The 13,047-nt window shown below is 39.0% G+C and overlaps 1 protein-coding gene across 1 annotated transcript in view; it reads right to left on the bottom strand.

The window, feature by feature from the left end:
• The window catches only part of MYO16 (myosin XVI), a 467,123-nt gene that overhangs the window by 168,965 nt on the left and 285,111 nt on the right, over window positions 1–13,047 (bottom strand). The window lies entirely within an intron of this gene.

Genomic DNA, 13,047 nt, shown 5'->3' with positions numbered 1-13,047 from the left:
ACAGACCCATAAATCTGCACATGAGAGCTGGGAGAGGAAGGCACGGAATTCAGAATTTAAATATCATCTGAAACATTTCTTTCCTGACACAATCCTGATACAATTGTGAAGTGAAAGTCGCTCAGTCATGTCCGACTCTTTGCAACCCCATGGACTATACAGTCCATGGAATTCTCCAGGCCAGAATACTGGAGTGGGTAGCCTTTCCCTTCTCCAGGGGATCTTCCCAACCCAGGGATCGATTCCAGGTCTCCCGCATTGCAGGCGGATTCTTTACCGTCTGAGTCACCAGCAAAGCCTAAGAATACTGGAGTGGGTAACCTATCCTTTCTCCAGCAGACCTTCCTGACCCAGGAAATTGAAGTGGGGTCTCCTGTATTGCAGGAGGATTCTTTACCAGCTGAGCTACCAGCTAAGCCCCAATTGTAGCTGATACAGTCTAGCACATTCATCCCCCTGACTTATCCCATCAAAACTAAGTGATGTCAATACACTGAGATCTATGTTTATCTTATCTATGTGGTATAAATCTCTGGGAATGATTCGGGAAAGATGAATCTTTCTCTATAAAACTATGCAGCATCTGTCCACAACAGTAGCCCACTGTGGAAGGAATATATTTTCTTGTCACTGTCATTATAATCATAAATGAAAAACAGAAATTTCTGAGAATTGTTGATAGAGTAAAAAACAAAAAAATTAAAAAATACTTCACTTTGCTTAAAAAAATAATAATTTGAGGTGTTCCTCCAAACTAATAATGTGATAAACTCCTTTAGTCCTGAGATAATTCCTCTACCAAAGATTAATAAATGCTATAAAGAAATGTCTTCAATTTGAAGTGAAATATTTACAGCAAATGTACAGAAAATAAATGGCTCCATTATGAAATGAAACTCTGGAAAAGATTCACTTTGATTAGATGATATACACAATTGAAATTTTTCAAACTTTTTGACATTAAAATATGCATTGAATCATCTAAGACAACAAAAATAGATCCTACACCTCAGCAGTTTGATTTAAAAGTAGTTACAGAAGGTGTGCCGGAATGCTATATATGTGGGGAAACAGATTACTCAAGACTTAAATGGAGAAGCCATGAAAAATAAGAGATGTCCGTTACTGCATGAAAAAATAAAAAGAAGTCTGATCAAGGATTCTTAAATAAGCCCAGCAATGGCTGATTCTATACTGTAGAAGCAACATCCAAATTATATAACACTTATCCTTCCCCTCATTTTGAGATGCTCTAGTTAAAAATACTTAGGTAGATGTAGATGTCTCAAACATTTTATATAGTAATTTTATATAAATTATATAATATATGATATGTATAAATTATACAATATGATAGCTCTCTTATCGTTTTGCATTCAGAATAGACTTCAGCTTGGTTACAAAAATTATGTTTGATGACAACTGACTAAATTCTCTTGCTCCTGACTGTTTATAGCTGACCACCTCTATATATACACCTGGCTGCAGTGTTTGAACTGACTCAAATGCTTTTATAATAAAAACTAGACATTTTAATTGGTTTTGCTTCCTAATATTTTACTGAACTGAATGTGGGCTTCAGTGAATCGATCCACTGTTTAGAAAGAATGACGGTACCAAATGTGAATGTGGAGAAAGCCACGGTCATTAGAAAGAGCTGGAAAAGCGGCTTTCAGTGTTTTTTTCCCCCTACCTTTTTTTTTCCCCAGGAAAGAAAGTCTAAAATAATCTACCAAACTTTGGGTAACAACAACAAAAAAAGATTTGGCCTGCGCTTCTAAACAGAGCAAGCCAAATGAATGCTCTCCTGGTCAAAATGATTCATAAAACATACAGCTTCTGTCCCGAGCGTTACCATTTTGAAGCTGCAGTGTTGGGTGGGACTCGGTGACAGGGGGTGATCCTTACATATATCGGAACTTTTAATTGTACATCGTGTTCTCTGTATTCTGGGGAGAAAAAAAAAATTATTAAAATCCCAAGCAAAACTCCATTTAGAAACATACTGCTGAATAGCCTGTGATTTCCAACTTGCAGCCTTTTTAACAGGGGTGCTTCCTAATACCGAATGTGGGCCTGGACTTCTAACAGCGATGCATTTAAGGAAATCACAGCGAGCACACGGGGTTAGAAGTAGACATTTTTCAAACTCATTTTGAAGTCATGCGTACAAACATTTCCACCAGAACAGTTTTCCTTTCCCTATTCTAAACTGTTCATTGCACTCACTGTTTCAACAAAGGTTAAAATATAAAAGAAGTGCTAACAGCATGAACTTCAGAACCACCAGAACAGGTAGCTAAGGGGACGGATGCTGACGTATCGCCCTGAGGCAGGCCCCTTGCTGCAAAGGAGAAAATGCATGCCACTGACGCAATGGTGGCCAGAAGTAGGAGGAGGACCTGCGTGCTCTAGGTTTGTCTGCACTGAGCCGTCTGTGTTAAGTGTGCAGATGTGTGCGTGTGCTAAACACCATCAGAGAAAGACACAAAGAAAGATTTGCAAAGGCAAATTAGTTTATGTATCTAGAAGCATAAATCTGCATCAGTAATTGAGACTATCACTGACTTCAATGCAAAACAGTCATTATTTTTATTTTTCAACTCTATCCATTGGAACTATGTTTGAGTTTCATTAAATACCCCAGTATTCCCTGGAGTAGACATTAATATAGGTAAAATGTGGGTTTTCATAAATGATAATGAACAATTATTAAGAACTGTTTAATTAGCATGCACCTTCTCTGATTAAAATACATGCTTTGTACATTAGGTGCCATTGTGGAGCGGTTTAATAATAAAAACCATGCACCCTTTGAAAACACTCTTTAGTAACAGGCCATTATTGCTTATCCAGATGGCCCATCATTTGTATTAATGACAAACTTAATTTCTTGAGTAAATTTTCACCAACTGTTCTCCCTTTATTTTTATTACTCAGTGAAATTTATCTGAGGCAAAAATATAATAAAGCATGACATATGCATCACGGAATTAAAGCGGAGATTAATTAAAGCTGACTCCAGCTGAAGGCAGAGCCCCAGGCGTTAGACGGGGATTCAAAATCCTACAGAACACTGGAATTAAACAGGCGCTTTAAAAAAAGGCTGTTGTCTGGGTCTGACCCCATACCAATTAAATCAGAGTGGGACCTGGCATTGATAGATTTGAGAAGTTTTCCGGGTGATTCGAACGTGGAGACAGATGATGGCATACACAATCCATTAACTGATTTCCACATCAAGTTACATACACACACATATGCCTGACGTATATCATACCGTTACACCCTACAGGACATTTGTTCCTGTCCAAAGTGTCCTTTAGTGGGAGCGAGGCTCAAGAGGCAGGGACACGTGTCTACCTACAGCTGATCCATCTCGCACGGCAGACACCGACACAGCGCCGTCAGGAAACCATTTGTTGTTGATGTTTTAGTCGCTCAGTAGCGTTCACCTCTTTTGAGACCCTGTGGACTGCAGCCCACCAGGCTCCCCTGTCCATGGGATTTCCCAGGCAAGAATACTGGAGTGGATTGCCATTTTCTTCTCCAGGGGATCTTTCCTACCCAGGGTTCAAACCCACGTCTCCTGCATTGGCAGCCAGATTCTTTATCGCTGAGCCACCAGGGAAGCTCAAAGAAAATATACCCCAAATTAAAATAAAACAACAACAACAACAAAGAAAACACCAAAATGTCCTTTAGACATCTGGCTCATGAGACGTGTGACCCATTCCATACCAAAAGGTCCCTGATATTTGCATGCGGGCTCAGTTGCTTAGTCATGTGATTCTATGGACTGTAGCCCGCCAGGCTCTTCTTGTCCATGGGATTACCCAGGCAAGAATGTGAGAATGGGTTGCCATGCCCTTCTCCAGGGAATCTTCCTGAACCAGGGATCAAACCCATGTCCCTTATGTCTCCTGCACCAGCAGGTGGGTTCTTTACCCCTAGCGCCACGTGGGCAATCTTCTGGGAAGATTACTGTTTCTTTAAGAAACCAAACACCCTTTCCTTCTCTGGATTCTCACTGAGATTTCAAATAAACTCTTGTGTCATAGGTTTTAAGCTAATATAGCTGGCAGTTACTTCACAGGCATGGAGACATTATTTTTATACAGATAACAAAACCACTTTCTCTTTCTACCGTATTTCCTTTAGGGATTCTGTCATTCAGTGCAGCAGGGGTTCAAAAAATAAATTCAACATTTTAATGAGTTTAATTCATGCCTATAATCTCCTTTAACGTGAATTGCCAATATTTAGGGGTCAGTCAACAACAAACATATTGGCTAATTTTCTTGCCATATTCTGCATAACAATCTGCTAATGTCAGATTGAAACATACAAACACTACTGGAATAAAGGTCTTTTTCAAAGAGTTCTCATTATCCAGGATTAAACAGAAAGCCTAGAGATATGGGCCGCAAAGAAGGCTGAGTGCCGAAGAACTGATGTCTTTGAACTGTGGTGTTGGAGAAGACTCTTGAGAGCCCCTTGGACTGCAAGGAGATCCAACCAGCCCATCCTAAAGGAAATCAGTCCTGAATATTCATTGGAAGGACTCATGCTGAAGCTGAAGCTCTAATACTTCAACCATCTGATGTGAAGAACTGACTCACTGGAAAAGACCTTGATGCTGGGAAAGATTGAAGGTGGGAGGAGAAGGGGACAACAGAGGATGAGGTGGTTGGATGGCATCACCGGTTCCATGGACATGAGTTTGATCAAACTCCAGAAGATGGTGAAGGACAGGGAAGCCTGGTGGCTGTAGTTCATGAGGTCACAAAGAGTCAGACACGACTTAACGACTGAACAAAAACAAAGAGATACTGAAAATATCACAGACTTCAGAGCACTGGTTCTAAGGTGCCAGAGAAAGAAAGGGAACGGCACAAAAGTGCTGCTTTGGGACCCAGTGGATTTGCATGTGAATTCCCACGTAGTCCCAGAAAGGCTTCTAGATGTCCCTTAACTTTCTGAGAAGGTGCTGCAAGAGCTAGTGATCATAGAGGAAGAGCATCTGAGTTACAGGAGTGACTCGAGAAACTGTAGCCACTATCGATTGTTAGCAGAACGCGAAATGGAAGCATGCTCGGAATCAGCCCTTCTGGGGCTTTGCGCATGCAGTCATTACTGTAAAGCTGAGCTTCTTCCTGGTTAGTTGTCATCAAAAGAACTCAATTGACTCTTACCTAGAGTGACCTGATACATATTTTTAAATACATTAATTCTTCCTACTACATTTTGTAACACCTCCTTTTAATCACCCTGGGGCAGGCACACCTCAGAGATACTTTGAGTTTAGTTCCAGACCACGGCAGTAACAGGAATATGGCAATAAAGCTAGTCACACGCATCTTTTGGTTCCCCAGAACCAAACTTCTTGGTGAATGCAGGGGATTCACCAAGAAATGTTATGCATACACTGCACTGCAGTCTATTAAGTGTTCAATAGCATTACGGCTAAAGAAATGTACATAATTAAAAACTACTTTACTGCTAAAAATAGGCTGAACATCGTCTCAGCCTTCAGCAAGTCTTAGCAGTAATATTAATGCTCACCGATCACAGATCATCATAACAAATATAACAATAATAAACAAGTATGGAGTGTGAGAATTACTAAAACATGACACAAAGACATGAATTGAGCAAATGCTGTTGGAAAAATGGCACCAGTAAACCGTGCTTGATGAAGGGTTGTCCCAAAACTTTAATTTGTAAAAAATGCAATGTCTGTGAAGCCTAATGAAACAAAGTGCAATAAAAGGTCTGCCTTCACTCTGTAAGGAGGAGATAACCCGCACTCACTCAGTTATTTTTATTAAACAAATGAATTTGCTGAAAAACTCCACTATGAAAAAAACAATGGCATATGAAATTTATTAAAAGTTTATTGCTTCTATATTTAATAGAATAAATAATATAGATAAATAAATAATATTGTAACATAAGAGAAATACAAAAAAAATATACCCATAAGAAGGTAGCAATTAAAGCTTAGGAAATGTATAATATAATAATAATGAATCTTTAAGTTTAACTTTCAAAGAACCTGTGAAATGTTCTGGAATCAGATGCTGGTTCTGTGTTTTCTTCCTTGAGTCGCTTAAATTATCTGAGCCTCAGTTTCTTTAGCTCTAAAATGGTGATATTGTTTAAGTTAAAAAGCTTTGAGGGAAAATAAATTCATTAAATGTGCATTTTCCATGCTCAAAACTGCTTTCTTCTGCTTCATTTTTTTTGTCCCCCTCAAAATGTTTTCAAAACTGTTAACCTGAAGACCTCTAACCACACTATTTTTAAATATAGACTATAATATTATTATAAGTACATTAAAATAGCATGTCATTAATTAATCTGCTTATTTTTCAATAGGAATCTGAATAGAACTATACTAGGGTTCTGCTATGTAAGAAAATAAATTTCCTCATTCGATTTTTTCTTATATTGCATTATCAATAGTGTGGTGAGTTCCTGAAAAGATTTCAGAAAATTTAATATTAGAGAGAAGAAAATGTTCTCAGAGTTAGACATTTAATGAATGCATGATTTGGGAATTTAAATATGAAACAATAATATTTCTTGAATTCATCGATCAATTCATTGAGCTGAAAATAGATTATATTGATACCTAATAGCTATCAGAACATGTGCTATGATTAAATACCATAATGAGGTATCACCCCCCAGCAGTCAGAATGGCCATAATTTAAAAATCTACAAATGCTGGAGAGGGTGTGGAGGAAAAGAGACCCTAAAATAGGTTAGAAACAAGGACCTTCTGTATAGCATAGGGAATTATATACAGTTTCTTGTAATAGCCTATAATGGAAAATAATCTGAAAGAGAATATATATATATATATATATATATATATACACATAACTGAATCACTTTGCTGTACACCTGAAATCAACAAAACATTGCATAAATTAACTATACTTCAATCAAAAAAATCAAAGGAACAATATATGGGACTTGCCATACTAGGGGTGAAAATAGAAGCTTTTTCCTCACTAAAGCTTTCCTAATTCTTCTCCCAAGATACACACTTAGGATCAGTCCTCCTCGCATTTGCACCCTACCTACCTCGCCGTAATGTCCATACCTTCCCTAGTGCCTAGTACAGAGTCTGGAACTTGGTACACACACAGAAAACCTTTGTTGAATGAATGAACCACAGAGTACTCTGATGATGCAAATGAGCCAGAAAAAATGGACCCTTCCAGGTACCAATAAAACACTTTCTTACAGAGCAGAGACCATAGCACTGAGCAGAGACCATAGCACTCTCAGTTTTCCCATCTGTAAAATGCAATCATCTACATCAAGAGCACATAGTATGAGTTCAGTTGATGTTCAATTGATGGTTGTTAATACATCCTTTGGGCTTCCTTGGTGGCTCAGATAGTAAAGAATCTGCCTGCAAAGCAGGAGACCCAGGTTCAATCCCTGGGTCAAGAAGATCCCCTGGAGAAGGGAATGGCTACCCCCCCTCCACCCTCCCCCAGTATTCTTGCCTGAAGAATCCCATGGACAGAGGAGCCTGGTGGGCTACGGTCCATGAGCTGGCAGAGAGTTGGACATGACTGAGTGACTAACACTTCCACTTTCTTTCTATATGTCCACTGATTTCTCTCTGTATCATATTTAGGATAGTGATTTCACAACTAGGGACTGCATGGGGTTTTTTAAAGGTTGAGGTTGACAAACTATATAATCTTAATTCATAGAACTTTAGAAGTCCAGGCATTTGGCTTTTTCCAAACCTTTGAACACTTAGCCCAAACCTGAGTTATTGTTCACCAGGACTTTCCAAGAAATCTCACTCTTTAGAAAAGATTTTATAAGCAGGGAAATGTTTCAAATCCTTGAAGACTCTTCTGAAATCTGATTAGATGAAGCCTCGCTTGATGACTGGTCAGCTATGATTATCTTCTACAACAGAAGCTTTTACTTTGAACAACTGTGTTATCTTTCCAGATCCTCTGCATTCTTATAGCAAACGGCCGATAAGCGGTTTTACCGGACTCCATGGCTTTAAAAGCTTCATTCCATGCGGCTGCATGCTATGTGTCTAGTGGGAAACTGGGGGAAATTATTGAATGTTAAATCATTAGCTTCCACTACTTTGTTCTTTATGACTTTGGTGAAGATCTGTAGCCTGCAGAGCTTGGCAATAGCATTTGTTGGGAGAACACATTCTAGCATTTATTAAAATAATATTTATATAATCCTAGAGTTTTCTCATTTATTTTAGGTACTATGGGCATACCGTATTTTGTTGTGCTTCACAGTCTCTGCTGTTTTTACAAATTGAAACTCTCGAGTTACCTTGGGTCGAGTAAGTCTATCAGCATCAGCTTTTCAGCAGTAGTTGCTCAACTCATGCGTCTGTGTCACATTTTGGTAATTCTTGCAATATTTCAAACTTTTTTATTATTATTGTATTTGTTATGGTGACTTGTGATCATTGATCTTTGGTGCTTCTACAAAGACTTGCTGAAGGCTCAGATGACAGTGCTTTTTAGCAATGAAGTCTTTATTATTAGGGCACAGACATTGTTTTGTTTTTTTTTTTTGATTTAAGCTATAGCACACTTAATAGATACAGTGTAGTGCAAACATTACTTTCATATGCACTGTGAAACAAAAGGAAACGCATATGACTAGCTTTGGCAGTATTTGCTTTTTTCCTGTGGTCTGGAGCTGAATCAGCAGTATCTCAGAGGGGCACCTGTATATTATGGACGATCTCAACATACTCAGCGATGAAAAGAATAAATAACCCAATAAACCCCATCTTCAATCAACCAACTTCAACAATTATCAACAATTACCACCTCATGGCCAATTCTGCTTTATCCATTTCCTTATCCATTACCCTCAAAATTAGTTTTACTGAAGCAATTCTCAGACATTGTGTCATTTAACTGCAAATATCTGAGTATAATTCTCTAAGCTACAAGGTCTTTTAAAAAGTACCGTCACAGTACCTGTATCACATATAATTTCTATCAAGGATAATTTTTTTAATTTTGTCAAATATCCAGATTTCACATTACATTGATTAACTCATAATTTTTATACTTAAGCAAATCAGGACCCACATAATGCCTATATATGTAACTGATTTATATGTCTCTTAGAGTTCCTTTAATGTGTAAGTCACCTTCTTCTTTCACATTTTTATTCTTGCATTTTATATGTTGAAGAAATCAGGTCATTTGTCTTGCACTGTTGCTTACAGTTTAGATTTTGTAGGGTGAACTCTTGTGGTTTAGTTTATCATTCTGTCATCAGCTGTTTTTTTAAGATTTTTTTTTTTGATGAGGACCATTTTTGAAGTCTTTATTGAATTTGCTACAAACACTGCTTCTGTCTTCTATGTTGCATTTTCTGGCCATGAGGCACGTGGGATCTCAGCTCGCGGACCAGGGGTCCACTCACAACCCCGCACTGGAAGGCGCAGGCTTGGCCACGGGCCCGCGGGGAGGGCTGTCCTTCGTCCCCAGGTCCTGTGAATTAGCAGCCACGTCAGTACATTTCACGCTCAGGTCTCCTCCTTTCCTTCCTTCCATCCTCCCTTCCTTGTGAGACACTTGAGAAGCATCTGGTATACTGACACCCTTCTTTGTAAGTTAGCTGTGACTGGTCCTCATCACAGAGATGCCTCGATTCATTCCTTATCAGGAGCGGTGAAACTGACTTGCTCTAATTCTGTCATTCATTCTTCATTTATTTGTAGTGAGATCGCACCAAGTTATAAATTGACTTGGGGAGAATCTGGATCTTCGTAATACCAAGGCTTTGCAATAATGCAGGAGGTCTTTTGACTTTTACCTGCAATTATGCACCTTCCAGGAGCATTTTAGCTCTCATTTAGGCCAGTTACTAATTTTGATGATGTAGATGTTTTCTTCTTTTCTTCTTTGTCTTCTGGTAAACTGCCTTAAGAAGTGCTCGACATGCTGATTCACAACTTGCTACTGTGTCAGCTTCTCTCCTTGTTCGCGGCCACGTTTTCATTCGTCCTTTTCAGCTGTTTAAATATTAATTATCTCTGGACCAAAAAATATTTTTCCCTCTCCCTGTCACATCGTGCCTTAAATTGCCTCTGCTTTTATAACATCACTGGCACTGCAATGTCTAAGGGCACTAGCATTTCCTATCTGCTGAAACAAACTCTCAGGTAAAGCATCACAAGCTCTCCGCTAGTCTTTGGGAGCTTCTTGAGCATACCGAGGCTGGCAGTCCTGATTCTTGGAGCACTTCTTAGAATCTTCTCAAACTGTCCCTGTCCTATCCTAAATATATGTCAAGTTTCTATGGAAAATACCTATGGATGAACAATTGTCAAGAAATATATATATATAAATATTTAATTCAATATATAATTTAATATTTTAATATTAATTTTAATATAATTATATATGATATACATATAAATATACAAATATTTATATATTTGTATATATATATATATATTTATAAGTGAAGCGAAGTGAAGTCGTGTCCGACTCTTTGCGACCCCATGGACTATAGCCTACCAGGCTCCTCCCATGGGATTTTCCAGGCAAGAGTACTGGAGTGGGTTGCCATTTCCTTCTCCAGAGGCTCTTCCCCAGCCAGGGACCAAACCAGAGTATCCCGCATTGTAGGCGGACACTTTACCGTCTGAGCTGCCAGGGAATGGCAAAGGCAGGATGAAAACCTAGACTTACTTGAGAGCCCAGTGTCTTATCCATCCATTATCCTGTCTTGTGTTGAAACCAAGATGACATTGGGAGATGCTTAGCCATGCCTGCCATAGAGTAATCAGTGGATATAAAGGATGGATTTATTTCTTCTCCAATCATCCTTTTACCTCCTTTATCTTCCTAACTTCTCCTTAATCCTTAACTCTGAGATCAAACTACACTTCCTATGGAATGCCTTCCTAACTCCTTTGGCCTAGTACAGTCACCTTCAGATACGTCTATTTATATATTTTCCTATTCCTGAGCAAGAAGAACCACTAGCAAATTTACTACAGATTTTTTCCTATGAGTGTACTCTTTAAATTTCAGTTGAAACGCATTTGCTAAGCTTGTTTTATATGCATAATGCGGTACCACAGCTGACTGCAGCTCTGTGGGGGCTGACATTCTAGTGAGGAGCCCATAGATCAGTAAGCTCAAAACAGAATAGAACAGATACTTATAAAGACATCAAGATCCTCCTGGGTTTGGTTCTGAATATAGTATTGATCCGGTAAACATTCCGCTGCAAGTTTCCGGTGGAATAAGACATGCAGGAGTTCACCGTTCCATCAGCAACTTCAGAATCTAGAATATGCGTCATTCAAGTCAACGGCCTTTAAAACACCTCGCAGGCAAAGTCAGGAATTGGCTAAATCCACCATAAGTTGAGATATGATTCCTCACAAAGAAAATAATTTTATTTTCCAAAATTCCTCCTGGGTACTACTGTGCCCCAGTGATTAGGCAAGCCCGCTAAAACGGCACGGCCAACCCACCCAGCAAACTAAGAGCACATCTTTCAAAATATTTATCGCTTTCTTAATTTAAGTCTAAAAAAATTGGTCTTGAGCTTCTACCCTTAAGTATCTAAAGCTTCTGGTATTTAACAGACTTATTTTTTTAGATTAAAAAAAAAAGCCATTCTTTGTTATATAAAAATATCAGACCATGTATATGTTGTAAACTAGATAATTAAAATATTTAACAGAAGGAAAGAATGATAAGGGATGCACGTAACTGCAGTAAAGACGTTAGTTTTCACGAGAAGATAATATGAATGTTTTGCACATTTCAGCTGCCAGCACAGGCCTGATGGGTGCCCAAGTGTGGGTGCGGAGTGGAGACTGGGAACCCGGTCCGTGTGGACACTGCCCACCTGCGATCTTTGCGTGTCACGAACCAGGAGATGCAGAAACCGTGAGTCTCATCAGAGACCAGAAGTCTGTCTTTTTCTAAGACAAAAATGTAAGGAATCAATACGACTGGCATTGACATTCAAACGCGGGGGCTGAGCAATCCATCGGCAGAGGCGGCTGCAGGACTCCGTCTCGCGTGGGACAGCCTGCTGCTGGCTCTTCACTGCCTTCTTCCTTAGGGGCATCACTGCTTTTCTTAACAATAAGCCATAAATAAACAACCACGAAGTCCTCCCTTTTGCATGAATCCATGGACACAGAAGCACAAAGGGAGAAGGAATCTCTGGTCTCCTTGGTCTTATTTCAGATGAGACTTTGGGTAGAGTTTTGCAGAGAAATGATCCATGATGATTCACTCTGGATTAAGTGAGTCAGCATGATTAAGACCTACTCACAGGGCTCTGCACCATGTTTTTAGGGGGATAAAGGCCAAATTGGAAAAGGTTTTTGGGTGTTCCCACTTACATAGGTGATTGTAGCTACCCACCATTTCTTACACATGTGCACAGAGCTGGAAAATGACACCAGAACCTCCGTAATAGTCATCCTGTCAACTCTTACAGCTCTGAGGGTCTGTTGCCATCTTGACATTACAGATAAGGAAACCAAAGCTCATTATAGATTCTACATCTTGGCCAAGACAGCTCTGCTAGTAAAAGTCACAGAATTGGGTTTCAACCTCATTTTAGTTAATTCCTTATCTCGTGTCACGAACCACCCTAAGCATTGCATACTTGAAATTTTTCATGTAATAAAATACAGTGCGGCTTTTCCTTTCTCCACCTGTACCTTTCACAGGTTTATTTTTCCCTCTCTGCTGAGGCAAATTTTATTTCTATTCTTAACATTTAATTTTTAGATATACTTAATTCAATTAAACTATTTGCACTATACTCATAGGATGCCTAAAGAACTGAGTGCCTTTCAAGTCCCTAAATGGTAAATGGATTAAAAATAATCAATGCCTCTTTAACCTCCTTTGATGACTTGGCCATCAGTCATATGTATGCATGTCGTGTAAAGCTGAATCTGCAAATAAGAGCATTGAGCATGAGAGAGTATGTCCATTCCAATTTTTGGCCAGGGGTTTCTAAAGACCTTCA

This window comes from Giraffa tippelskirchi, chromosome 12, assembly GCF_054371585.1.
Source record: "Giraffa tippelskirchi isolate mGirTip1 chromosome 12, T2T-mGirTip1v1.2.pri, whole genome shotgun sequence".
Classification (NCBI taxonomy): Eukaryota; Metazoa; Chordata; class Mammalia; order Artiodactyla; family Giraffidae; genus Giraffa; species Giraffa tippelskirchi.
The sequence above is the reverse complement of the archived record's forward strand: the minus strand, read 5'-3'. Positions and strand labels throughout refer to the sequence as shown.